The following is a 27,704-nucleotide window of genomic DNA, read 5'->3' as shown; positions in this document are numbered from 1 at the left end:
TATTCCTCCATATCCTATGATAATTTTCTCCCCTAAAAGTCTTATTCAACAATGCTGTTCTTATAGTTCGAGAGTGGCTGAGCCGTGGATACTGCCAGCCAGAGTAGGATTCAGGCGACAGCTGTTTGCCAGCCGATAAGGTGAAATATGGTGGCTGCAACTGGATTGTGTCGTCTGCTTCTCTTCCTTGTATAATGATGCAGCAAAAGATGGCAAGGCAAATGGTTAGGAAGGCACTTCTGTAGTTGAAGGGACTCGCCATGGCCGCACGCATCGAGCTGGAACCCACAAAGGCTTGTCCTCGACGTCCACTGCCGCGTACCCTCGTCCCCACGTGATCAGCGGAACAGGTCCATGCCACGCGGGATCAGGCAAGCGTCGGTACACCACCAAGGGGCGGGGGAGTGCCTCCTCCTTCCTAAAATGCAATTCCGCGGGAGTATGGGTCCTATTATGTGGATATAAAAGATGGTTAAGCACAAAAAGAACTTGGTGAACAGCCGAAGGGATATCTGCCGTTGGTATGCTTCGGCCGCCAAGCTGTTTAAGCAATAGTGTTTTGAACGTCAGGTGTGCTCTTTCCACTATAGCTTGACCTGTGGAGTTAAAGGGTATGCCATGAGTTAATTTCACATTCCACAACATACAAAATTCCGAAAATGTTTTAGAAATATATACTGGACCATTATCAGTTTTGATATGCGCAGGTTTACCCATGACTGAGAAACAGCGGATAGTGTGCTGAATGACATGCCGAGCTGTTTCCCCCCTCATGGGCGTAGCCCATATGAATCCAGAGTGGGTGTCCACCGTGAGGTGAACCTTGGAGAGTGGAGCCAACACAGGTGTGTGTGTGACATCCATCTGCCAACACGCCAATGCAGACGTGCCCCTAGGATTGACAGCATCAAAAGGAATGGCCAGCTGAGATTTAGAACAAGAAGCACATTGGGAAACTATATCCCTTGCTTGGGCCAAAGGAATAGAAAAATGCTTTGCCAATGCTTTCGCAGGAAGGTGAAAGGTGTTATGACCTAGTATAGGATCAGAAAAGAGAGAAAAGGCAGAAATGTTCTTCAGTGCTGCATCTGCTCTTGCATTTCCCTCTGCTAAATACCCTGGGTGCGATGTGTGGGAGCGAAGATGTGCAACATAATAAGGGAACTCTCTATGCTGAAGTAAGGCCTGCAGGCCAAGAAACAAGGAAAACAAGTCAGAATCCAAGGAAGGAGTTATATAAGATATTGGTAAAATAGCAAAAATGCTATATACATACTGAGTATCCACAATAAGATTGAAAGGTTGAGTAGGAAAGGATTGGAAGGCAAGAATCACAGCCGCTAGCTCGGCTCGCTGGGCAGAGGACTGTGGAGGGGTAAATAAGCATTTCCATTTTCCTCCCTCCTCCCATGTCACCACCCCCCTACTTTTCGTTCCATCCGTGAAGAGGGTTAGTGCAGAGGGGAGAGGTGTGAGAGACAAGGAGGTAGCCAAAACATAGGTGACCTGTGCCAGAAATGTCAAACGGTCATCCTTTGGAGGATTAAAAATGATGACACCTATAAAATCGGCCAAAGCAATTTGCACGGCAGCATTTGTGATCAATAAATGCTGCTGTTCAGTCTGTGAAAAAGGCAAATAAATCGATGCAACATCAAAACCGCTCAAAGCTATTGCTCGTGAACGTCCTTTGATAACAATGTCTGATGTGGATTCAATTACTGAATAAATGTTCTTCGGAGGGGTATGAGGTAAATGTAACCATTCTATAATGCAGATAGTCTTCTTCTTATCCGTCTGAGCATATAAAATTCCTGTTGGCAACAATGGTGTAGCAAATACGGCCAGGTGCAGCTCGTGTGCAGAGGCCTCTGTGATCCTGTCCACGAGAACAGATCGCAGGTGCTGATTAACAGTTTGTAATGCAGTGGTCATTGCCGAAGTGACCTGGATTACATCTGCTGGATCCTTGTGTCCTGCGAGCGCTGAAAACAATGGTGATAATGTGCTGGTAGGTAATGCAAGGAAAGAGCGAGCCCAATTCAAATGCCCAAGAAGTTGTAATTGCACAAGCTTCATGTTTGAAGGGATAGTCAGTTGGGGAACAATAGGCAGCGCTGCTTGTGCAGAGACTTTATGTCCCAAGTAGGTGGCGGGCAACGTCAATTGAATTTTTTCCGGCGCTATACAGAGTCCCGCTTCCGCTAATGTGGCAGAAAGTTCTTGAAAAATGCCAGGCGGGAGTTCCTTAGCAGCGATTAAAATGTCATCCATGAAATGATAGCACAAAAGCTCTGGGTAGCGCCTGCGGAAAGGTTTCAATGCTTCACTCACAAAATGTTGACAAAGTGTAGGGGAGTTCCGCATGCCTTGAGGCAGGACAACCCACTGATATCTCTGGGTGGGTTGAGAATTGTTATATACTGGCAATGTAAAAGCAAACCGTTCCCTGTCTGCTGGATCCAGTGGGATAGAAAAAAAACAGTCCTTTAAATCAAGTACAGCCAACTGATATTCTCGTGGGAGCATATTTGGATTAGGCATGCCAGGTTGTAAAGTTCCCATTGGCTGTATCTGTTGATTAATTCTCCGCATATCCTGTAAAAGACGCCATTTGCCTGATTTTTTCTTAATAACGAAAATTGGGGAGTTCCAAGGAGATGAGGACGGTTCAATGTGGCCAAGGGTCAATTGTTCAGAAATAAGCTGGGCCGCCGCTGCTAATTTTTCTTTTGGTAGAGGCCATTGTTCCACCCATACTGGGGTAGAGGTGATCCATCGTAACGGCAGTGCGGTACGTGGAAGTGCAGGGGCGGCCCTTAGAATAAATTTGACTCCAATTTGGTGTCTGCAATAGCCAAAATATCGCGCCCCCATAAGGAGACTGGAATGTCCATTATTAATGGATAGAGGGTGATCTGCACCCCGCTATCGCTTTGGATGAGTATTGGGTGGAGACTGCGCCGTGCCTGTGATTCACCTCCCACACCAATAACTTGTGAGGCTGGACAGGTGGGCCAACTGGATGGCCAAGCAGATTTTGCCACGACTGTTACATCCGCCCCTGTGTCCAGAACTCCCACAATGCGTCGACCTCCCACTGTCAGAGACACAGAAGGGCGCGAGGCTGTAATGTTCATGGCTGCTGCAATTAGGGGCAGTTGTTCGGATGGGGGGAAAATAATAATCTTCGCCACTGAAGTATTTGATTGTATTCTGCATGGACGATCCGCATATAGCGTGATCTCAGGGAAATTCACATATGGTCCGTGTGTTAGCATCGGTACCGCATGAATTCCTGTTGCTTGTGCAGATAATAAAGGCAATACAAGACAAGTGGCATGATTGTCTAACCCTGCTTCAGTGAGAACATGAGTCTTTAAAGGGCAGAAAGGCAAATGGAATTCCACGTCCTGAGTCAGGCGAAGTTGTGGTGCTGTTTCTCTGGACTCTGGGGGGTCCCCTATTGATTTGTCTGGGCCCGGGGTGGGCCCTGCTGCCAGTTTCCCTGCTGTTGTCCTTGCTGATTTTGGGCAGTGTGCTGACCCTGCTGTTGGTTTTGAGGAAGCGATCTGCATTGATTGGCCCAATGAAAGCCTTTTCTGCAGATTGGACATTTGGTAGAAGGACGCTTAGGCTGTTGCGTGGATCTACATTGCGCCTTAAAGTGTCCTGGTTTGCCACACTGGAAACAAGTTTTATCGATGGCTACAGGCTGGTTTTTATTTAGCGCTGCTGCCAGCAAATGGGCCTTATGAGTAGCTGTACCAACAGACTGACAAATGCGAAGCATGGCTGCTGTGTCTGTGGCAGGATTGTGTATTATCGGTCTTAAAGCAACCTTACAATCCTCATTAGCATTTTCATAGGCCAATTGTTTGATAATAATTTGTTTGGCTTCAGGATTTTCAATTTGGCGACTCACTGCTGTAATCAGCCTGTCCATAAAGGAAGAATATGATTCTCTAGGTTCTTGTCTGATTGAACCCCACCTCGACTGGATACTGGTGGGTTCTGGAATTTTTCTCATTGCTTGTTGAGCAGCAAGAGCAGTATCCCTCAATAAAATCTGCAGCAGTGTGGCTTGTACTGAAGCCTGAGCAAAGGGCCCACGCCCCATCATAGCATCCATCACATCTGCGAGGGTAATATTAGGATTATTCCCTCTTGCTTGTTGCAGTAAGGCAGGAGCATAACCACGACAGGCGATTTCCCATTCATGAGCAAATAATACACCAGCTGATGGAGGTAAAACTGTACGTGCCAAAAGCTTGATGTCATCTGGCACCAACAGCTGGGCTAATGTGGCTTCCAAAAGCGCCTGTGTGAATGGTGCTTGAAGTCCATTTGTCCTGACTGACAATTGGAGCTCTTTCAAGATTTTAAAGTCAAAAGGTTGGTGCTGGGCTTGAGTTCCTGCTGGAGCACCAGCAGGGGGCACAATAACAGGGAATGCCATGGTATCCTGAGATAAGGAACAGGCAAGGGCTGCACGTTGAAAGGGGGTAGCTGGTGCTGCTGCTGAAAGAGCAGGGTCATTTCCAGCCAAACCACGGTATTTTTGCAGGATTGGGTCCTCTGGTGAGGAACTGTAATCCGGAGGCTTGGGTTCTGGAGCTGCTGGCAGGGCAAGGATTGGGACAGATGGCAGAACAGCAGACTGAATTAAAGAAGCTGGAGGTTGTGCTGGCAATGCAGCCAGGGAGATATTTTTTGGTGATAAAGAGCCCATAGCATAATGAACCTTGCACCAAGCATTTAAAATCCGAGCACTGATGCTGGAGAGCTCATGAAAATGTTCACCAATCTTGTCCCAAAGTTTTAATTCACATGTTCCATTCAAAGGGAACCAGGGATAATGTTCATCAATAGCCAGAATGAGCTGTATCAAATCACCCTCTGGAACTTCCAATTTGTTGGAGGAGAGGAGAAATTTTAAGTCTGTTAAAAATTTCTGTTGGGGAGTAGTCAAGGAACTGCCCATTTTTCAAAAATCAATATAATAGAAGGGATCGAACTCACCGGGATCTTTTTTAAAGATGATTAGCGCTTGCAATCCTTGCCGGACGTAGTGAGTCGATGATAACCACTGCTTGGATCGAAAATCCTCTCACAGTTTCTTTTAAAATCCTCTTAGTCTGCCTCAGACTGTTTTCTTCAAGTTTGCCTCTTTTCTTTAAGTTGCCTCACGCTTTTAAGTTTGCCTCACACATTTAAGTTTGCCTCACACGGGGCACCACTTGTGGGAACCAATTGACGGAAACCAGCCGTCATTTTGGGGGGCAAGGCAAAGAAAAACACACACAAAGGCAAATGTCTCCATGCACGGAGGGTAAAAGGCTCCTTCCTCTCTGTCCTCTGATTTTATTATCCTTTGTTCTCTCCAGCCGCATGGCTGCATTCCAATGTCTCACGTTACCTCATCCGGTCAAGCTTTAACCCGCCCACAAACCATATAGGGTTACAGTGCCCAGAGGGGGGAACCTAACTCCTTATAGGGTCAATACATTCTAATACATTGTAAGCTCAGAGTGCTGGTCACTGAGGTCAGGAAGGCACCAGGTGGCACTACAAGCCTTTTCCATGACTTCCTGGCTCCCACAGAGGTGCACAGGGGCACGGCGAAGGGCGACGAGTTCCAGATACGCGAAGGGTTGCTCATGCGCAAAGGGGCCCTCTACGTGCCGGGAGACGAACTCCGCGCTAAGGTACTGCAGCAGTTGCACGACGCACCCACCGCCGGGCACTTTGGCACAGAGAAGACGATAGAATTAGTCGCCAGAGACTTCTGGTGGCCCAAGATGCGGGGGGAAGTCGCGGATTACGTCGCGAGGTGCGACACCTGCCAGAGGGCTAAGCCAGTGCACAAACCGCCGGCGAGACTGCTGGAACCGCTGCAAACTCCGCTCGAACCGTGGGAGAGAGTGGCCCTGGACTTTGTCACGGATCTGCCCAGCTCGAGGGGCAAGACAGCAGTGCTAGTGGTGGTGGACTTGTTAACCAAAATGGCACATTTCATTCCGTGTGCGAAGGTGGCCACGGCGGAACAGACAGCCAAACTGTTCATAGATCATGTGTTCAAGGTTCACGGTCTGCCACGGTCTATACTGTCCGACCGGGGGCGACAGTTCATCTCGAACTTCTGGCAGAAGCTGATGGGCATCCTGAACGTCAAGATCAACCTAGCGTCGGCGAGACACCTGCAGACCAACGGACAAGCGGAGCGGGTCAATGCCATCATGCAGCAGTACCTGAGATGTTACGCAAATCAGCAGCCTGCAACGTGGGTGGACTACCTGCCACTCGCCGAGTTCGCCTACAACAACACGAAGCACGTGTCCACGGGGGTGACGCCGTTCTTCGCCAACAATGGGAGGCATCCCAGAACCTTCCCGGGATTAGAGAGAGTGGGGGAGGGGAGCCACAGACAGCGGACGCCTTCGCGTCAGAGTTGCAGGAGGTCCACGAACAGCTTCGAAGGCAGTTAGAGCTAGCTAAGCACGCATACAAACTGCAGGCTGACAGACACAGGAGGGTTGGGGAAGAAATACAGGTGGGAGACTGGGTTTGGTTGGCAGCCCAGGCAGTGCCGGCCAGATCGTTAGCGAAAAAGAAGCTCGGCCATAAGCAGCTAGGGCCCTACCAAGTCGAGGCACAGGTCAACCCAGTGGCTTTCCGGCTGACACTTCCGGAGGGATCCAGGATGCATCCGGTTTTCCATAGATCAGTGCTCACTCCCTACAAGGCACCTCACAGATTTCAGGAGCCAGGGACGGCACCAAGCCCACTCAGGGAAAGGACCACGCAGGGGGGGTCACCAGAGGGGGAGCCCATCAACGAGGTCACAGAGATTTTAGACTCAAGATGGGGGGAAGACGGAGTGGAATACCTTCTCGCCAGAGAAGGCACCCCAGTCAGTGCCAACAGCTGGGTGCCGGGCTACGCTTTGGAAGAACCTCTGCTAAAAGACGAGTTTCATGCCCTCTTCCCACACAGGCCCATGCCAGCCGAGTTTTTCGACGACTGGCTTTTCACACCCACGCTTTCAGCCAGCACGTTCCAGGGGTTCGACTCGGACGAGGAACCGACACTGAACACACGTTCCCCGGAGGGGTCACCCTCGGGATCTGCCTCAGAACCCTCGTATTGGTGGGATGACCGACCAGAGGAGCAGTGGCGCAGGAAGTGGCTGGAGGGTCCCGGGCGAGCAACGTCCCCAGAAGGGACCGAGGGAGAGACGGACATGGACGTGTTCGGGGAGGACCTTGGGTTCGAGCACGGCGGCACAGAGATGGAAGCAGAGGAGATCGACGTCAGCGAGTGCAAGGAGGAAGAGCCGGACTTATCCAGTTGGATGTACGCCACGGGGAATGAACTGTATCCGGCACTCACCCCCATATCAACGGAGCACCCAGCACCCACGCCTGAAGGAGGGGAGGGGGGAAGGGGGGGCTTCGAGGGGGGGATGGATGTCAGGGGTTCAGGAGCAGAGGCACAGGAAAGGGAGGAAACAGAGAGCGAGGGGGAGGAATCCGAAGGTAATATGAGCGATGACAGCGGCCCGAGATCTCCGAGTCTTTCCAGTGAGTCGGAAGATTCACAGAAAGGGGTGCCAGTGGTCAGAGCAAGGGGGGCGCCCAGGGGGACACCCCAGGTAGAAGGGACCAGAGGGGACTCAGAGAGCAGCAGTTGGAAATCAGGACCAGCTTCCCCACCAGAGCGCAGTAGGGGGGAGGGGTCCCAGGTATCGGGATCTGGCGGCTCGCCGCAAGCGGGAGGGCAGGAGTTAGGATTGGCCACACCTCCATCGGGGAGCGAGGAAACGGTCAAAAGGAAGGTTGAAGGCTGCGCGCGCGCGCCAAGTTCAAATGCACAGGAAGGTGGCACAGTAAGCAGCCCGGATAGGGAGCCAGGTCCTAAAGCCCGCCGCAAGGAGGGAGAAGAGTCGGGGGGGGGGGGTCAGCGTCAGAAGAGTCCAGGAAGGAAGAGACCACGGGGGGTAGAGGGACCCAGAGGAAAAAGGAAAGACGGAAGAGGTGGAGTAAGGCTAGAGTATTAAGTTGGTGTACAGGAGGCGGAGACTCAGACGGAGCTTCGCCGGTCTAGCTTCTAAGACGTAGAGCTGCGCGCTGCAGCTTGAAAATGGAAACTGTAACTCAATAAAGAAGTTTGTACAATACTGCCGGCTAGCGTGGTCCTCTGTGAGCTGGGACCTGGAAGCGGCTCTGACAGTGCAAAAAAAGGCCAAACAGGAATGGCAACTGAACCGCTGGCATGCACTTATAGCTGCCTCAAATACCCGTAATTCCCGAAAATTCTGGCTGTTGGTTAACAGAAAATCTAAAAGATACCCCCTAACAGTTATCCCTGCCCCAGTCTGGGAATCCTTTCTAAGGAACTATTTTGCCTTACGAGACCTTAATATTAATACAATCGATGGATTCTATGAGCAGCTCCCTCTTTGGCCACCCACTGACCCGGAAGAAATCCACGGACTCATTTCTAATCTCAAAGTTGGAAAAGCCCCCGGTCCTGACCTAGTCCCGGCGGAAGCTATAAAACTTCACGCAGACTGGTGGGCGAAAATCCTGGCCGTTACTTTTGATGCTGTAAACAACAGTGGGAAGGTCCCAAGAATATGGAAGGATGCGATTATTATTCCAATTCATAAAAAGGGCTCGACAGATGATCTGGGAAATTACAGGAATATCAGCTTATTGTCAATAATTGGGAAAATATATGCACGGTTCTTGTTAACTAAGCTTACTAAGTGGGCCGAAGAGAACAACCTGTTTGGGCCTGAACAGGCTGGCTTTAGATCGAATCAGTCAGCGGTTGATCAGGTCTTAGTTTTATACCACCTTGCCCGGAAATATTCCTCCCCAAATAGAGGCCAACTTTGTGCGGCCTTTATTGATTTAAAGGCCGCTTTTGACAGCATCCCCAGAGGACTACTTTGGGGGAAACTAGCATGATGGGGAATAGACAAAAGACTTTTGTGGCTAATAAATAAACTGCATGATGGATCGGCCGCTAGGGTGAGAATCACTCCGGCAGGCGACCTCTCAAATCCAGTAACCATCAATAGAGGTGTTCGTCAAGGATGTATCCTTGCTCCAACCCTTTTTAATCTATTTATAAGCGACATGAGGGCGCCTCTGATAGATTCTCAAGAAACGATCCACGCCCCCCGTCTTGCCCAATATCCTTGCCCCTTCTACTCTACGCAGACGACGCAGTGATCCTATCTTTTTCAAGAGTTGGCCTTAGGAGGGCCTTAAAATTTTTTGATGCTTACTGCAAATCAAATTTTCTTACAATTAATCATGCAAAGTCCAAAGTCCTAATTTTCACCAAGAGTCGAAAAACCTATAATTGGAGAATAGACGGGAAAGCCATAGACCAAGTTTTTAAATTTCAATACTTGGGAGTCCTTCTCCAATACAACATGGACTGGAAGGTCCATCTTGCATATGTATTAAATAGAGCTAAAGCCCTTTCCTTTGCACTACTGCATTTTTTCTTTTCAGATGGGGCTTTCCATATTCCATCAGTGTTAAAAGTTTTCAAGGCAAAAGTGATTGCAACAATAGCATATGCAATCCCATTATGGGGGTCCTTTGTTAATCTAACCCAATTGGAGGTAATCCAAAACCAACTGCTAAGAAGGTTGCTAAAATTACCCAGGTGTGTAGGCAATACTGCTATACGACTCGAACTAAATGTGACATCTCTAGAAACCACACTATGGAAATGCATCCTCTGTTACTGGTTGGCATTATGGCATAAACTCCCAAATCTCCACTTGATACAGTGTCTCTGGAGAGATGACTTCCCTAGCCCTTGGGCAAAAATAATACATGGGAAACTTGTGTCCTTAGGACTATCTCCATCTGAACTACTAAAATTGGATTTAATTTCTGCCAAGAGAATTATAACTCACAAATTAGAGGAGATTGATTTACAATTTAATATTGCGACAGGTGGTGGCACCTGTTCGCCGATAAACCTTGGCTTAACACCACCAACGAAACTTCCATCTTATTTAACTACCTTATCTGTGGTGATGCACAGGTATGCCTTTATAAAGGCTAGATTCAATGTTTTCCCATCAAATGTGTTGGGTAACAGACTCTCCAACGGACAGATCTCACTCCTCTGTGACTGTAAAAGTGGATCTATAGAATCATTATATCATATAATCTTCTGTTGTCCATTACATTCAGCTTCACGGTCCAAGTTTCTGGCCCCATATTTATCGAGAATTGCTGACAGACCTCAGGAAGCCCAAATAATATACTTATTAAACAACGAAGACTCAAGTAGATCCCTTGCAGTCGCTAGATACCTGATTAATGTCTTATTTCATAAGAGGAGAAATGGATCACTGTATGACTCTGACAGCTTAGCCAAACTTAAGAACCATCAATAAAGACTCTCCTCCCTGGAAGAGAGGGGAGTGGTTGTGGGCGGGAGACCGAGCCCCGCCCCTGGTAGGGGGCATTAGCCCCCTCCCCTCCTACCTGGCTGGCGCCCACGCCCACCGGAGGTGGCCAACCAGGTGCCTCCGGGGGGGCGTGTGTAGCAGCTTAATGCTGTGGTGCTAGCTCCGCCTCCTCCTCATTCGTCGTCGTCCCTCAGCGAGTCATCAGCTAGGAGTCATCTCAGTTATCACAGGGAAGTGCCACGAGGTTTGGAGTCGGGGGAGGGGTCTGTGTGTGTGGAGGCTGCCTGGTTCCTGGCTTGCCTTTTAACTTTAAAAACCCAGGCAGCCAGGTTTGCCTCGCTGTGTCCTCTTTTCCGGGTAAAAACCTACATTTAACCTTCTATTTCCCACCCACTCCTGGTGCTTGATTTGTTTGTGCGGCCTGAGTGCGAATTAACCTTTCTTAAGCTGCAGCTTGTTCCCCTGCCCAGCACGTGCCCCCAGCGAGGTCTGAGTGTGAGTGTGGCTCCGTCTTTCTTTCTTCCTCGTATCCTCACTTTCCTTACCCTGCCTCTGCCTTGGTGGCAGTGCGTTTTTATTTAATTTCTGGCCAGGGTGCTTGTACGTTTTCCCCTCTATTGCCCTTACCTGTCCAATTGCATGGCTAGTCTGGGTGACTGAGTGGGTTTGCCTTACATTTTAATTTGTTGGCCAGGGTGCTGGTGCGTTTCCCCCCTCCATTGTCCTTGAGAGCCTGGAGAGCTCAGTTGGTTAGAGCATGGCACTGATAATGCCATGTACTTTTCACATGTACTGCTCTCAAGCCAGGTGTCACCCATCTTGTATTTGTGCCTCTCATTTTTTTTGCCCAAGTGCAATACTTTACATTTCTCCCTGTTAAAATTCATCTTGTTTGTTTTTGCCCAATTCTCTAATTTGTGAAGTTCGTTTTGAAGTGTGATCCTGTCCTCTGGGGTGTTAGCCACCCCACCCAGTTTGGTGTCATCTGCAAATTTGATCAGGATGCCCTTGAGTCCATCATCCAAGTCGTTGGGTAGATCCTGTGTCTTCCATTACTTTGTTATGAGTATTCTTGCCGCTGTTGTAGGATACATAAAAAATGTTCTGTCTTTCTTTTGCACCGATTGGCCGACAATGCCCAAGAGAAAGGCCTCTGGTTTCTTAGGAAAGGTATATTTAAATACCCTTTTCATTTCATTATAAATCATTTCCCAGAAAGCCTTAATCCTTGGGCACGTCCACCAAAGGTGAAAAAAAAGTACCTTCAATTTCTTTACATTTCCAACATTTATTGTCAGACAAGTGGCAAATTTTTGCAAGCTTGACCGGGGTCATGTACCACCTATAGATCATTTTCATAATATTTTCCTTTAAGGCATTACATGCCATAAATTTCATACCGGTGTTCCACAACTGTTCCCAGTCAGCAAACATAATGTTATGACCAATATCTTGTGCCCACTTTATCATAACTGATTTCACTGTTTCATCTTGTGTATTCCATTTCAACAGCAAGTTATACATTCTTGACAAATTCTTAGTATTGGGTTCTATCAGTTCTGTTTCTAATTTTGATTTTTCCACCTGAAAGCCAATTTTCCTGTCCAACTTGAAAACCTCCATTATTTGATAATAATGGAGCCAATCTCGCACTTTGTCCTTTAACTTTTCAAAACTCTGCAATTTCATTTTATCCCCCTCCTGTTCCAAAATTTCCCAATATTTCAGCCATTTGGCCTCCATATTGAGTTTTCTCACAGCTTTAGCTTCCATTGGCGACAACCACCTTGGGGTTTTATTTTCCAACAAGTCTTTATATCTAATCCAGACATTATATAGTGCTTTCCTGAGAATATGATTTTTAAAAGCTTTATGGGCCTTAACCTTATCATACCATAAATATGCATGCCACCCAAAAACATTGTTGAAGCCTTCTAAATCCAAAATGTCTGTGTTCTCAAGAAGCAGCCAGTCTTTCAACCAGCAGAAAGCTGCTGATTCATAGTAAAGTTTAAAGTCTGGCAGGGCAAATCCCCCTCTTTCTTTGGTGTCAGTTAAAATCTTAAATTTTATTCTGGGTTTCTTGCCCTGCCACACAAATTTCGAAATATCTTTCTGCCACTTCTTGAAGCAATCCATCTTGTCCACAATTTGCAATGTTTGAAACAAAAACAGCATTCTAGGCAATACATTCATTTTGTTTTTTTTAAAATAATATTTTATTGCTGTTTTCCAGATATAAATGTAAAGTCAAATACATGATAGAATCCACAAAAAAGAAAAGAAAGAAGAAAAAAGAAAGAAAAACAATAGAACAGAAAAATTCATTTTTCCAAAACATCTTTTCATAACCATCTGGACTTCCCCACGTCTCCCTCTCCCTGCATTCTTTACAATAAAGATATCAGCAAATTGTTACCTTGTTTCATGCGTTTTTTGTACTTTCAAATAGTTATACTTTAAGTTTAAAATACTTGTTGTCAAATTGCCTTTATCCTAAAATAGACATAAAGATTAGTTTAAACTTTAGTTCCTTCCTAATTTATAACTTAATTTCCCAGATCATCAAATTTTAATTGCTGAAGCTAGACTTTCCCAGCCACGCAAACCCTTAACATTCATATAGCTTATGTTGTTTTTGTAGGTAGTCTTTAAATTTTTTCCAGTCCTCCTCCATTTTTTCTTCACCCAAGTCTCGGATTCTGCCAGTCATTTCAGCCAGTTCCATATAGTCCATCAATTGCATCTGCCACTCTTCCAGCGTGGGTAGATCTTGTGTCTTCCAATGTTTAGCGATAAGAATTCTTGCTGCTGTAGTTGCGTACATGAAAAATGTTCTATCCTTCTTTAACACTTTCTGGCCGACAATGCCCAGAAGGAAGGCCTCTGGTTTCTTGGGGAAGGTATACTTAAATACCTTTTTTAACTCATTGTAGATCATTTCCCAGAAGGCCTTCACTTTCGGGCAAGTCCACCAGAGGTGAAAGAATGTCCCTTCAGCCTCCTTGCATTTCCAACATTTATTATCAGACAAATGATATATCTTAGCAAGCTTGACTGGGGTCATGTACCACCTGTATATCATTTTCATAATGTTTTCTTTCAAGGCATTACATGCCGTAAATTTCATACCGGTGGTCCATAACCTTTCCCAGTCTTCAAACATGATGTTGTACCCAATGTCTTGAGCCCATTTTATCATGGCTGATTTGACTATCTCATCCTGAGTGTTCCATTTAAGCAGCAAGTTATACATTCTTGATAGAATTTTAGTCTTTGGTTCCAATAGTTCTGTTTCTAACTTTGATTTCTCCACCTGGAAACCTGTTTTTTTATCCATTTTAAAGACCTCTTGAATTTGAGCATAGTGCAACCAGTCTTGCACCTTGTTTTTTAATTTGTCAAAGCTCTGCAATCTCCAATTATCTCTGGTTTTTTCTATTATCTCCCAGTATTTTGGCCAACCAACCTCCATATTGAGTCTTTTTCGGGCCTTAGCCTCCATTGGTGATAGCCACCTCGGGGTCTTGTTTTCTAACAAGTCCTTATATTTAGTCCAGACTATAAATAAAGCTTTTCTGACAATATGGTTTTTGAACATTTTGCGAATTTTTATCTTGTTGTACCACAAGTATGCATGCCATCCAAAAGCATTATTAAACCCTTCCAGATCTAGGACATCAGTGTTTTCTAATAAGAACCAATCTTTCATCCAGCAGAAAGATGCAGCTTCGTAATATAACCTTAAGTCCGACAGGGCAAACCCCCCTCTTTCTTTTGCATCAGTTAATATTTTAAACTTTATCCTGGGCCTTTTGCCCTGCCAGACAAACTTCGAAATATCTTTCTGCCACTTTCCAAAACATTCCACTCTGTCCACGATCTGTAGGGTTTGAAACAAAAACAACATCTTTGGCAATACATTCATCTTAACAGCAGCAATTCGTCCCAACAAGGAAAGTTTAAGTCTTGACCAGATTTCAAAATCCTTTTTGATTTCTGACCAACATTTTTCATAATTATCTTTGAATAAATTCAAGTTTTTAGCAGACAAATTAATCCCTAGGTATTTCACTTTTTTAACCACATTTAACTCTGTCTCCTTCTGAAACCCATCTATTTCTGAAGGTGTCAAATTTTCCCCCAAAACCTTGGTTTTTTGCTTATTCAACTTAAATCCTGCCACCCGACCAAACTCATAAATCAGTTCTAGAGCTCTTTTTGTACTAGGTTCTGGCTCCTGTAGTGTTAACACCAAATCATCTGCAAAAGCTTTCAGTTTATATTGTTTCACTCCGACCTGTATTCCATGCACCAACCGGTCCTTCCTAAGCAAATTCAAAAGCACCTCCAGGACTGAAATAAATAACAGAGGGGAGAGAGGGCACCCCTGTCGTGTCCCTTTTTCAATATTGAACTCTTCCGTCACCACATTGTTCACTATCAGTTTGGCCTTTTGCTCTGAATAAATTGCTTCTATACTGTTTTGAAACGCCTGTCCCACTCCCATCCCTTCCAAGTTTTTCTTCATGAACTTCCAAGAAATGTTGTCGAAGGCTTTCTCTGCATCTATGAAGATTAAAACTGCTTTCGTGTTGATATTGGTCTGCAATAATTCCAAATAATTCCCGCGAGATCCAGGGAATCCCCGGGCGTGCCTGCGACCTGGCCCGTCAATCGACGGGCTGGGGAGGCGTGGCCTAGCATACTTAAGGCCAGGTACGCCCGGGGACCGCCCTCTTTCCCCTTGCCAGCTGGGCGGTTTTCCGTTCCTTGGACGGTGACGTGGGAAACCCCGGGAAGGAGCTATCCCCTTCCTCAGAAGATTCAAACACCGCTCCCCATCTGCTGCTGTCTCTTTCCGCTGCCCAATCTCCCCAGTTGGATTCCTCTCCCTCGGATACCCCTCCTTCCTCCTCTTCGGTGGCTGGCCACCCCTCAAACTCTTCTTCATCATCCGTGGTGCCAAATTGCTCTTCCCAGAACCTTCCTAGGGGTTTGGGCTTCTTTGGGAACCTGCTATGAAACTCCTCCTGCAGATACTCATCCCTGATCTCTTCTGCAGGAACCCAAGTGTTTTCCGACTCTGGTTCCCCTTCCCAAGCCACCAAATATTCCACCCTTCTCCCTCTCCACCTTGAATCGAGAATTTCCGCTGCGTGACCACTAAATTCCCTTTCCTCCACCAGTGGATGCATGGGAATTTCTCTTTCTCGCCCCTGAAATTCCCTCCCTTCCCGGTACGGTGAGAGCAAGGACCTGTGGAACACCGGGTGTAGTTTCATGTTGGTGGGCAATTTGAGTCTAAAGGTCACAGGATTCACCTGTTGGGTTACCTCGAAGGGTCCCAGTCGCCTTGGCCATAATTTCTTACACCCCCCCTTTGAACGGTAACCCTTGGGTTGACAACCACACCTGGTCCCCAACCCTTATTGTCTCCCCTTCTCTGCGGTGCTTGTCTGCCTGCCTCTTGTACACTTCCTTAGCCCTCTCCAGGTTAACCTTAAGTTGTTGGTGTAAAGCTTCCATTTCTTCCACAAATTGTTTGGCCTCCGGCACACTCCCCCTCCCCTCCCCCCCCTGGGAAGGCCCTGGGGTGACACCCGTAATTGGCCATGAAGGGACTCATCCCCGTGGACACGTGTTCAGCGTTATTGTATGCAAATTCGGCCACCGCTAGTTTTTCCACCCAATCGTTCTCCCTTTCGTTGACGTAGCAGCGTAGGTACTGTTGAAGTACGCTATTGACTGTTTCTGCTTGTCCGTTGGTCTCCGGGTGTCTGGCCATCGAGAAGCTCACTTCGACGTCCAGAACCTGGAAGTAAATTGCCTGCCTCTGTTGGACAAAACCCTCAAGGGGGCGCCATGCAACCTGAAAACGTGATCTATAAACAGCCTAGCTGTCTCCTCCGCTGTCACTGCATGCGAGCAAGCAATAAAATGGCACATATTGGTCATCAAGTCCACTACCACCATGACTGCTGTTTTCCCCCTGGACTTGGGTAAATCGGTCATAAAATCAATGGATACCACCTCCCAGGGCCTTCCAGGGGTGGGTAAGGGCTCCAGTAACCCCACAGGTGCTGCCTTCTCCCCTTTAGCCCTCTGGCAGTGCTCGCACCCCCGTACGTATTTCCGCACATCTTCCCTCACTCTTGGCCACCAGAACTGCCTGGTGACAAGCAACATGGTTTTGTGTTGACCAAAATGTCCCGCCGTGGGGTTATCATGTAGTTGTTTGAGTACTCTTCTCCTCAGGTCCCCTTCTAGTATGTACAATGCTCCCTTATAGTACAGAGCCCCCTCCTTTTCCTCAAAACCCCCCTGATTTTCTTCTGCGTCTCGTATCTCCCTGATTTTAGTTTGTGCGTACTCGTCATTCCTCGTCAACCCGGCTAGTTCTTGTCTCCCTACCAACACTCCCACACACACCCATCGGTCCTCGGGTATCACATGTCATACTTCCGGCACCCCCTCTCCTTCCAAGTACTCTGGTTTACGGGAAAGGGCATCTGCCCTGACGTTTTCCTTTCCCGGCACATACTGAATTTCAAAGAAGAACTTGGAAAACTCCTGTGCCCATCGCACCTGTCTTTGGTTGAGAACTCGTGCAGTCCTCCAATATTCCAGGTTCTTATGGTCCGTGCACACCTGGATCTTGTGCTGTGCGCCTATTAGAAAATGTCTCCAACGTCGAAAGGCTTCATGAATTGCAAGCAGTTCCCGGTCATACACTGTGTAGTTCTGTTCGGACTTGTTCAGCTTCCTTGAAAAAAAGGCACACGGCTTCCACTCTGATCGATTTCCCGGCTGGAGCAACACAGCTCCCACCGCTCTGTCTGACGCGTCTGTTTCCAATCTCATAGGCTTCTGCAGATCCACGTGTAAGAGTTGCTCTTCCGAAGCGAATGCCCTCTTTAGCTTTTCAAAAGACTGCTGAGCCATTTCTGTCCATTCAAACTTCTTCTTGCTGCTGAGACAATCAGTTATGGGTGCCGTTAAGTGGGCAAAGTTCTTGATAAACTTTCTATAGAAGTTTCCAAACCCCAGGAACCTCTGCACGTCCTTCCGGGTCTTGGGAGTCTTCCATTCTAGTACCGCCTGCACCTTGCCTGGGTCCATGGCTAAGCCTTTGTCCGACAACCTGTAGCCCAGGAACTCAACCTCTCGGGCGTGGAATTGGCATTTCTCCAGTTTGACCCACAGCTGGTGCTCCTGCAGCCTCTTCAGCACTTCCCTGACATCCTTAACATGCTGCTCCTCGTTCTCCGAGTAGATTAGCACATCATCTAGGAAGGCCACGCAATTCTTGTACAGCAGGGACCCCAACACGTGGTGCATGAAAGCTTGAAAGCAGGTCGAACCGGATTGTAATCCGAAGGGCATAACTAGGTACTCAAAGGCCCCCAGAGGGGTGAACATCGTGGTTTTCCATTCGTCTCCCTCTCTCATCCTTATCAAATTGTACGCCCCCCGAAGGTCCAGCTTGGTAAAGACCTTCCCTTTCCTTACCCTGGCCAAAATGTCATCAATTCTGGGCATAGGGAAGGTCACTGGTTCTGATACCCGGTTCACCGCGCGGTAATCTATGACCAATCTGGGCTCTTTGGAGTCTCTTTTGTCTACAAAGAACACTGGACTGCCCCCCACCGCCCTTGATTCTCGTATGAAACCCCTCTTCAGGTTCTTGTCAATGAACTTCCGCAACTCCTGCATCTCCCTGTCCGACATGGCGTACAGCTTACCCACTGGTAACTGAGCCCCTGAGAGTAGGTTGATCTGACAGTCAAAGGGCCTGTGAGGGGGCAGTCTATCCACCTCTTTCTCACTGAAGACTTCTTCCAGGTCTGCATACTGAGGTGGTACTCTCCCCTTTTCTCCCACCGCCATCCCTGCCACCCTGGCTACTGCCATCCTCGGGGTTTCCCCTTCGTGGCAGTGCTCTACGCAGTGAGCTGACCCAAAGGTGACTGTCCGCTGGTGCCACCCCACTACTGGATTGTGCAGTGCCAGCCAGCTCATTCCCAGTATGATTGGTGGCCCGGCTAATGTGGCAACGTGAAAGGCAATTGTCTCAGTGTGTCTGGAGACCCTCATTTTCATGGGAGGGGTCTGGTGGGTCACTCCCCCCCCAAGAGTTCTCTCCCATCAATGGCCGTTACTTGCAAGGGGTGTTCTAGAGGCACCGCGTGGAGCTGGTGTTCTAGTGCAAAATCCCTGCTAAAGAAGTTGCAAGAGCTGCCAGAATCCAGCAATGCCTTCACCTTAATAGGGTGTCCGTTAGGGAGTTCTAACACCACCTCTATGGCTATGGCTGCCCGGGGGGGGGGGTCTGGTTTGGGCACATTCACTGGTTGCTCGCCTGGCTGCTGTGCCCGCTCTCCTGCAGCCAAGCATTGCCGTTTCCCTGCTCCTGCTCACCACCAGCTGCCCCCACCATTCCTTGCCACGCCTTTCTCTGAGGGCAGACTCTGGCAAAATGTCCCGGCTGTTGGCAGAGAAAACACTTCTTGGTCGTTTTCCCCTCCTTCTTGCGAACCTCGCCGGAGGTTTGATAGTAATGGAGCCAGTCTCGTACTTTAGACTTTAATCTCTCATAACTCTGTAATTTCATTTTATCTCCCCCTTGTTCCAAAATTTCCCAATATTTTGGCCATTTGGCCTCCATATTAAGTTTTTTCACGGCTTTAGCCTCCATTGGCGACAGCCACCTTGGGGTTTTATTTTCCAACAAATCTTTATATCTGATCCAGACATTATATAATGCTTTCCTAACAATGTGATTTTTAAAAGCTTTATGCGCTTTAACCTTATCATACCATAAATATGCATGCCATCCAAATACATTATTAAAACCTTCCAAGTCCAAAATATCTGTATTCTCGAGGAGCAGCCACTCTTTCATCCAGCAAAAAGCTGCTGATTCATAGTACAGTTTTAAGTCCGGCAGGGCAAATCCCCCTCTTTCCTTTACATCCGTTAAAATTTTAAACTTTATTCTGGGTTTTTTGCCCTGCCAGACAAATTTAGAAATGTCTTTCTGGCACCTCTTGAAACAGTCCATCTTGTCAAGAATTTGCAATGCTTGAAATAAAAATAACATTCTAGGCAATACATTCATCTTAATAACTGCAATTCGGCCTAACAAGGAAAGCTTTAAATTTGACCATATTTCTAGATCCTTCTTAACTTCTGTCCAGCATTTCTCATAATTATCTTTAAACAAATTCACATTCTTAGATGTCATATTAATCCCCAAGTATTTCACCTTCTTAACCACTGTCAACCCTGTTTCATTCTGGAACCTCTCCCTTTCCATAGCTGTTAAGTTTTTCTCCAAAACTTTAGTTTTTTGTTTATTCAACTTGAATCCTGCAACTTGACCAAATTCTTGAATTAGTTCTAAAACCCTTTTCGTACTAGTGTCTGGCTCTTGTAAAGTAAGTACCAAGTCATCTGCAAAGGTCCTTAACTTATACTGTTTGGCTCCAACCTGAACCCCTTTAACCAGCTGATCACTTCTAATCATGTTTAGCAAAACCTCCAGGACTGATATAAAAAGTAGTGGGGAAATTGGGCACCCCTGTCGTGTCCCTTTTTCTATTTTAAATTCTTCCGTTACCACATTATTTACAATTAACTTAGCCTTCTGTTCAGAATATATTGCACCCATACCATTCTCAAATCCTTGCCCTACCCCCATCCCATGTAGATTCTTCTTCATAAAACTCCAAGAAATATTATCAAAGGCTTTCTCCGCGTCCACAAATATCAGAACTGCTTTAGTGTTTATGTTCACCTCTAATAATTCCAAAATGTCTATTATGTTCCTCACATTATCTGACAAGTGTCTTCTTGGGAGAAAGCCTGCTTGGTCCTTGTGAATCTCTTCCACCAATACTTTTTTCAATCTTTTTGCCAAAATGTCTGCAAAAATTTTGTAATCCACATTAAGTAATGATATAGGGCGGTAATTCTTAAGCTGAGTCTTTTCAGTCTCTGTTTTCGGTATGAGTGTGATATACGCTTCTTTCCATGATTCTGGTGCCTTTTTCCCCTCCAAAATTTCGTTGCAGACTTCCTTCAAAGGTTGTAACAACTACTCCTTCAAGGCTTTGTAGTATCTGGAAGTCAACCCATCTGGTCCTGGAGATTTGCCCAGTTGCATGTTTTGAATGGCACCTTCTATCTCTTGTTCAGTTATTTTCTGATTCAGGTCTATTTTACTTTGATGAGAGATTTTTTGTAGACCAAATTTCTTAAGAAACTCATCTATATCTCTTTCATTCTGCGGCCCTTGTGAGTATAATTTTTTGAAATAACTCTGGAAACAGTTTCTAATCTCATTTGGCTTATAAATGTTCTTTCCTTCCACCTCTAGGCTTGTAACCGTGTTTAGTTTTTGCCTTTTCTTCAATTCCCAAGCCAGAAGTTGACCACACTTATCCGCAGATTCAAATGTCTTTTGTCTCATTTGCTTAATCTTCCATTCTATTTCTTGGTTCATCAATTCCATGTATTGTGTCTGATGTAACTTAATTTCTCTCAAAATCTCCTGGGACTTCGGTTTAGATCTCAATTTCTTTTCTCCTTCTTTAATCTTTTCCTTCTTATCCTTCTTCTCATTTTGGTTTCTCTTCTTTATAGAGTTTTGTTGTATTAAAAATCCTTGCATAACAGCTTTACTTGCGTCCCAGATTACTCATTTTTCCACATCCGTTTTTAAATTTATTTCAAAATAGTCTCTCAAAGTTTTTTGAGCCTTTTTGTAGACCTCTTCATCTCTAAATAAGGTGTCATTCATCCTCCATCTAAAGGAACCAGCTGTTGTTAACTTCATCTCCATCTTTACGGCATTGTGGTCGGAGCAGGTTTTTGGGCAGATTTCCACTTTCTTTATCTTTGGAGCCATCCCACTAGTAACCCATATTTGGTCAATTCTAGTCCATGTCATCATAGCTTCAGAAAAGAAAGTTCCCTCTCTCTCAAGAGGGTTCTTTGTTCTCCAAATGTCAATCAAGTCCATATTTTCAGTCATTTCAAAAAAAGTCTTTGGTAGTCTCCCATCCTTGGAAACTACCTGTCTTTGTGATTTGTCCATATTTGTAGATACTACTCCATTCATGTCTCCCAACAAGATTAAATTGTAATCCAAATAGTCCAGTAAAATCTCATGCAGCTTCTTAAAGAATTCCGACTTCCCTTCATTTGGTGCATAGATCCCTAATATCAAGAATTTTTCACCTTGAACTTGAATTTCAATTGCCAAAAATCTTCCATGTTCATCTTTAAACATCAATTTCGGGGGGAAATTTTCCTTTGCATAGATTACCACTCCTCTTTTCTTAACTTTATCAGATGAAATAAATTCTTATCCTAATCTTTTGTTGATAAGTAGTTTTCTATGCAGTCTTGTCACATGAGTTTCTTGTAAACAAATCAAGTCCAATTGTTCTTTTTTCAATATATGAAAAACATTTCGTCTTTTTCGGGGAAGGTTAAGACCATTACAATTCCAACTTAGAAGTTGCAGAGCCATCCTGTTGCTATTTACTTTTTCCTCCCACTGCTCCAAGTAGTTGTTCACCTTCCATCGGTGATTTCAATCCAAATGTTAAGTTCAAAATGTCTGTTGCTTCCTTTACTGCTTGGGTTGGTTCCACTTCGACCGTCCCTTTCACAAGATCTTCTTCGTTGTCTCGTAAGAATTGCTCTTTGTCTTGGACAGATCTTATTCTGGTTTTCCTTCCTTTGTATTTAAAGGATAGGCCTTGAGGGAATTCCCACCTAAAGGGTATTTCGTTCTTTCTCAATAAATCAACCAGCTCTTTATAATGGGCTCTTACATCCAAAATATGTTTTGGTATATCTTTGAAAATCTCCACGAAAGCATTTTCAATTACCAGAGTTCTTTGAAAATGCAGATTCAACATTTTATCTCTTTCTTCTTTTGATCTTAAAGTTATCAAGCAGTCCCTTGGCTTCTTTCTGCCTTGTCTTCTGCCCAATCTAAACGCAGACACTATCTTAATTTCTTCCTTCTCCAACTCCTGTTGAAGAAGAATTTAACTCCCGAGAATTCTTTAGAAAGGAAGTCCACCAGGTCGTCTTTTTCGCTTTCAGGCACTGCTCTCAATCTCAGATTTCTCTCCTTCCTTTGTATCTCGAGCATAGACAAAGCCAGTTCATGGTCTTCTAACTTTTTACAGACTGGTATTATCCTTTCCTGAGTGGCATCTGCAGAAACCTTAGCTTCTTCTGCAATCTTTCAAGTAGTGGCAGAGTCCTCTAGAAGTTTATTAATAGTCTCTATTTGAAGACACCCTCTTGCTGAGTTCATTCACACTTTGCGTGTTCAGATCAAGTTTTGCTGAGAGCTCTGCCAATTGTCTACTATTATCCGCACCTTGTTTTGTCAGAGATTCCAAAGATTCATTTATTTTATAGAATGCACATTCACTCAAAAATCGCAGAGTGACATGTTTGTTATCAGCCGAAATGAACCATAGGTGTTTCGGTTCTATCTCAATAGAAGGAGAACAAATAAACTTGGATTGTTCTTTCGGTGGTAATTCACCCGAACCCGAACCCTAACCCTAACCCTAACCCTAACCCTAACCCTAACCCTAACCCTAACCCTAACCCTAACCCTAACCCTAACCCTAACCCTAACCCTAACCTTAACCTTAACCTTAACCCTAACCCTAACCCTAACCCTAACCCTAACCCTAACCCTAACAGTAACTCTAACCCTAACCATAACCCCAACCCTAGCAAAGAGAAATGTAATAAGCCTAAACAAAGCCAAACAGCTTGTTTTGGGTTCCAGCTACATAGAAAGAAGAATCTTGGATTTCGCTTATTACAAGTCGTGTTCTTCGGTGTTAATGCACTTTTTTAAAAAAATGATATTTATTAATTTTTCACAGACAAGAAACAATAAAAACAAAATCCAACATTTAAACGTTTAAACATTTAAACTACAAAAACAAGACAAATAAAAAATACACTGTAGAAAAACAGTTGATAGAAGAAGGATAGAAAAAAATAAAAAATGGAGAATAAAAAGAAGAGGAAAAAACCACCAAACGGCTAAAAATGTATTGATATTTTCAAATCTTATGTTTTCTTCACTAATTTCTTGACCTCCTCACACCTCCCATTTTGTATTCCAGTTCAAATATTAAATTCAGCAAATCCTTACCCTCTAGCATTTTATCCTTACTCCATATATTAACCTATTATTATAAATATCCATTTCCAATTATCATTCCCTATTTACATTTTCATAAGCATCTCTTAACCAGTACCACTTATTTTCAATCAAACGTCCTTTCAACATTCCTTAATTTTACAGTGCTTCTGCAGGTAATCTTTAAACTTCTTCCAATCTTCCTCCACCGACTCTTCTCCCTGGTCACGGATTCTGCTGGTCATCTCTGCCAATTCCATGTAGTCCATGACCTTCATCTGCCAGTCTTCCAGTGTGGGTAGCTCCTGTGTCTTCCAATATTTTGCGATGAGTAATCTTGCTGCTGCTGTTGCGTACATAAAGAAAGTTCTATCCTTCTTTAACACCAATTGGCCGACAATGCCCAGGAGAAAGGCCTCTGGTTTCTTCAGTAAGGTATATTTAAATACCTTTTTCAATTCATTATATATCATTTCCCAGAAAGCCATTTCCGACTTGAGAGGAGAGGGGGTTGTGGGCAGAAATCCTCCCACATCCTCACGCGGGGCTAGCCTTTGCCCCCGCGAGAGTAGGGAATCCCCGGGCGTGTCGACGACCCGGCCCGCCAATCAGCGGGCCGGGGAGGCGTGGTCTAGCCTATTTAAGGCTAGGCATGCCCGGGGACCGCCCTCTTTGCCCCTTCCAGCTGAGCGGGTTTTCTCTGTGAGGTTTCCGTCGCTGTTTTGGAGCCGTTGCGAGCCGCACCTTCTGCCTTGTGCTTGGCTTCACACCTACAGAGCTAAATCACTAAGGAGACCACAGTCTCCACTAGAGCTGAAATCACTTTTGCTGGGGTGTTTTGATGGCAGAAAGAAGGTTGGGAGGCACCAGCGGCTCCTTGGGAACTTTCCGATTTGCTTGCCTGCGTGTGGAGGACACTTACTTTGTTAGTTTGGAGGACCAGGCAGCGGCTGCAACACCGACGATCAGGCAATGCAGGGAGCGTATTGTTTGAAGGCGGAGAGCAGGAGGGGTAAAGTACACAGAGCGCAGCCACCTTCCGCTCCCCCCTTCTCGCTGGATCGCGGGGGTACTCGCCAGCGGTTTGTTTTCTTGTCTTCCTTGCTGTGCTCTCGGGTTTCCTGGTTTCCCCCCTTCAGTTTGCTATTTTGTTTGTGCGTTTGGTTGTTTGTTACTTTCTTGGCTTTAATGGCTGGCTGCCTCACTTAGCTGTTCTCCTGCTTTTCTCCCTCTTAGCGCCAGGTCCGCGCCCCCCCCCCCCGTTCTAACCCCCGCCTCCACTAAGTGTGGGTTTTGAAGCAGAGGCTTCCATTTTTGTTAAGGGCTTGTTAAGGGCAGAGAACAGGCGCCATCTTTGTGGGAACACGTGGTGGTAGTGCGAGCGGCCATCTTTGTTGAGGTAAGGGGAAGAGATCACGGCCGCCATCTTGGGAAGGGACACTTGTGGAGGCACGGGCGGCCATTTTAGGTGTGGCGTTAGGAACATATTCTGAATGCAAGCAGAGTATTCTTTGAAAAAAAAAGCGGAGGTAGCAGCTTTGCAAGCGGCAATTGGGCAAGCAAGGTTTGCACACAGTTCAATCAGACCCTTTACGTACGCGGTTTCATAGTTTTACTGATTAGGAACTTTCCTTTTCAGGGTATAGTTGTGCATTGATTTAGGCAGTAAGTCTGAAGGCATCGGGGGTTAATTCTTGGATTGCTTGGTTTTCATTCGGCTGGGGGACAAAAGTGCTGTGTGCTTTAGTATTTGTAAGTGGCTTCCATGCTGTTGGTGCTAAAGTGCTGAGTGCTGGGAATAATTAAGTGGTTTTTTTATGCTGTTGGGGCATAGTGCCTGGTATAGTGTTAAGTGGCTTCTATGCTGTTGGTGCTAAAGTGCTAAGTGCTGTAAATAATTAAGTGGCTTTTATGCTGTTGGGGCACAGTGCCTGGTATAGTGGAGATTATTTGGCAGTGGTTAGTTAAGCCCTCTCCTTCATTCAGGAAGTTGAACTAATAGCCTCTATAAATATAAACGTCCTCACTCACTGGGATTTGGGTTTTGCTTGAACCTATTGGTTAGGAAAATTTAATTTGAGCTTACTGGTTAGGATATACAATTCAATATATAGTTAAATGCTAATAATAGCAGTATTTGATTTATAAAAAAAAAAAATTAATTCTTTTACTTAATAGAGCTAGTGGGTCTTACTAGCTTTTATTGAATTAAGTCACAGCTGCACCGGCGTAGGTATTATTAGAATAGGTCCTGCCAACGTCTAGTGGTTCTGAACTAGCTTTTACTAGTTTAAGTTACAGCTGCACCAGCGTAGGTATTTCTTGGAATTAGTTCTGCTAACGTCTAAAGAGTTAAGTAGCGGCTAAGCCAGTGTTGAGATTATCGAACTTTGTTGCAGCTTGCATTTCTATTTTAAGTTGAACCTTAGCCAGTGCCGATAGTACTGAACTTGGCAGCCAGTACCACAGGTAAAGGAACAGCTGGGTCAGTGTTGATAATTCTGAACTAGGGCAACCAGCCCTTCCAGATTCAACGTTGTGCCAAGTCATTGTAAACAATACTGAACTGGGTGCAGCTTTAGGTGGTGTTGCCAACAGCTGGGCATTGGCCGGTGGTGGTTTGTAAGTTTGCTTAGGATATACAGAACTAGGGGGGAGTTCACAGTCAATTCTGAGCTGAGCACAATTTAGGTCATCTTAGTGAGCACTGACTAGTGGGGAACACAGTCATCCTAGGGGGGGACAGCACTGTATTATCGAACGAATAGTCTTAGTACCTACCCTTGCTACGTCAGGAGAGCAAATGGCTTCCGGTGGGGACCAGCAACCATCCACCTCAGGTAATCAAGCCGCACCCGCCGCAGGCATTGGTGGTGCCCAGGTGCCGGCCATGCCATACGATCCCCAAGCTTTTGCCCAATGTTTCATGGCAGCTTTCGAAACTTTTTACAAACAGTGCAGGTCCAGAGGGACTTTGTCCCCGCCGGTCCCTGAACCATCACAGGTCGTGATACCGGATACTCCTCCCAGCTGTCAAGGGCAGCAGGGCAGCTCAGCGGGGGGTGGAGTTAGCACCCCGTCAGTCACGGCTACCGTCAGCCGCCCTAATACCCGTGCCCAGGCAGCCATCGCTAGAAAAGCCAACCAAAGCAGTGGTAAAGGAAAGGCGCCTGCAAAAAGTACCGGGAAGGGGAGGGCGACGGCCACGGGTACCAGTGGCAGCGCTGTCTCACACGTTGTAGATATCCCTAGTGTGTTTCAGGAGCAGCAGACCCAGCACAGCTCTACCGAGGACAGTGCGGGCTCCGCCTTGGAGGAGGAGCACGCGCAGCCCCAAGTTGTCCAGGCAGCCGCCAGCATGAACCCAGCCAACGTCAAGGTGCAAGGAGGGAAAAGAAAGTCCAAGAAGAAACATACCTCTTCGAAGAAGAAAATAAGTAAGCAGTCCGAGACGGAGGACGACTCAGGTACGTCATCCTCGGATTCGGATAGCGAGGGCCCCTTGGATGGTTACTGGGGTTTGGGTGAGGCGAATCATGGGATTCCACTTTGGGCACATGAAAGGAGGGCCAATTCCCATCGTAGAACCTTTAATGGCGTGCTAGAATGGAAGGATGGGGCATTGGTGGAAGATGTAAAAGTCGCTACTAATCAACCCACTGATTATATTTTGGGGAACCATTTGTCACAGAAGAAGAGGAATAAGATCCTCAATGGTGACTATGTTGACATGTTTACCCTTTTCCCCCCGACTAAGATAACGGGTAAAGGTGAGAAGAGGCGCTCCTATGGTAGGCGGAGGTATAGGACGCCTAGGGCAGAGCGCACCTTCGAGAACTGGCTGGATGGATACCAGGTATTTATGGGAGTCGTTTGTGTGGCTTATCCGCGGCGTCCCATGGATTTGGTTGCGTACCTGGCTCACGTGAGGAGGGCCCACGCGCTCGCGGGGCAAAATGCCGCTCTAACGTACAATGAGAATTTCCGTAGAAACGCTTCTCTCCTGCCTTCCACGCGATGGGATCTGACAGATCCTAATTTCTGGGGCGAGGACGTCAACCCGTA

General features: G+C 46.1%; 2 long non-coding RNA genes across 2 annotated transcripts in view; both read left to right on the top strand.

The window, feature by feature from the left end:
* Positions 1 to 1,272: 1,272 nt before the first annotated feature.
* LOC308577863 overlaps positions 1,273 to 27,704 on the top strand; it is a 494,647-nt gene continuing 468,215 nt past the window's right edge. The window contains exons 1-2 of the long non-coding RNA XR_014003730.1: positions 1,273 to 1,708; positions 1,803 to 1,859. This is a non-coding gene — a long non-coding RNA (uncharacterized lncRNA). The remainder of the gene's footprint in view (positions 1,709 to 1,802; positions 1,860 to 27,704) is intronic.
* LOC308577859 lies at positions 2,064 to 5,003 on the top strand. Its single transcript, XR_014003726.1, has 2 exons — positions 2,064 to 4,179; positions 4,414 to 5,003. It is a non-coding gene; the product is annotated as an uncharacterized lncRNA (long non-coding RNA).

This window comes from Podarcis bocagei (assembly GCF_964188305.1).
Source record: "Podarcis bocagei genome assembly, chromosome: W".
Classification (NCBI taxonomy): domain Eukaryota; kingdom Metazoa; phylum Chordata; class Lepidosauria; order Squamata; family Lacertidae; genus Podarcis; species Podarcis bocagei.
This window is presented reverse-complemented; position numbering and strand designations above follow the sequence as displayed.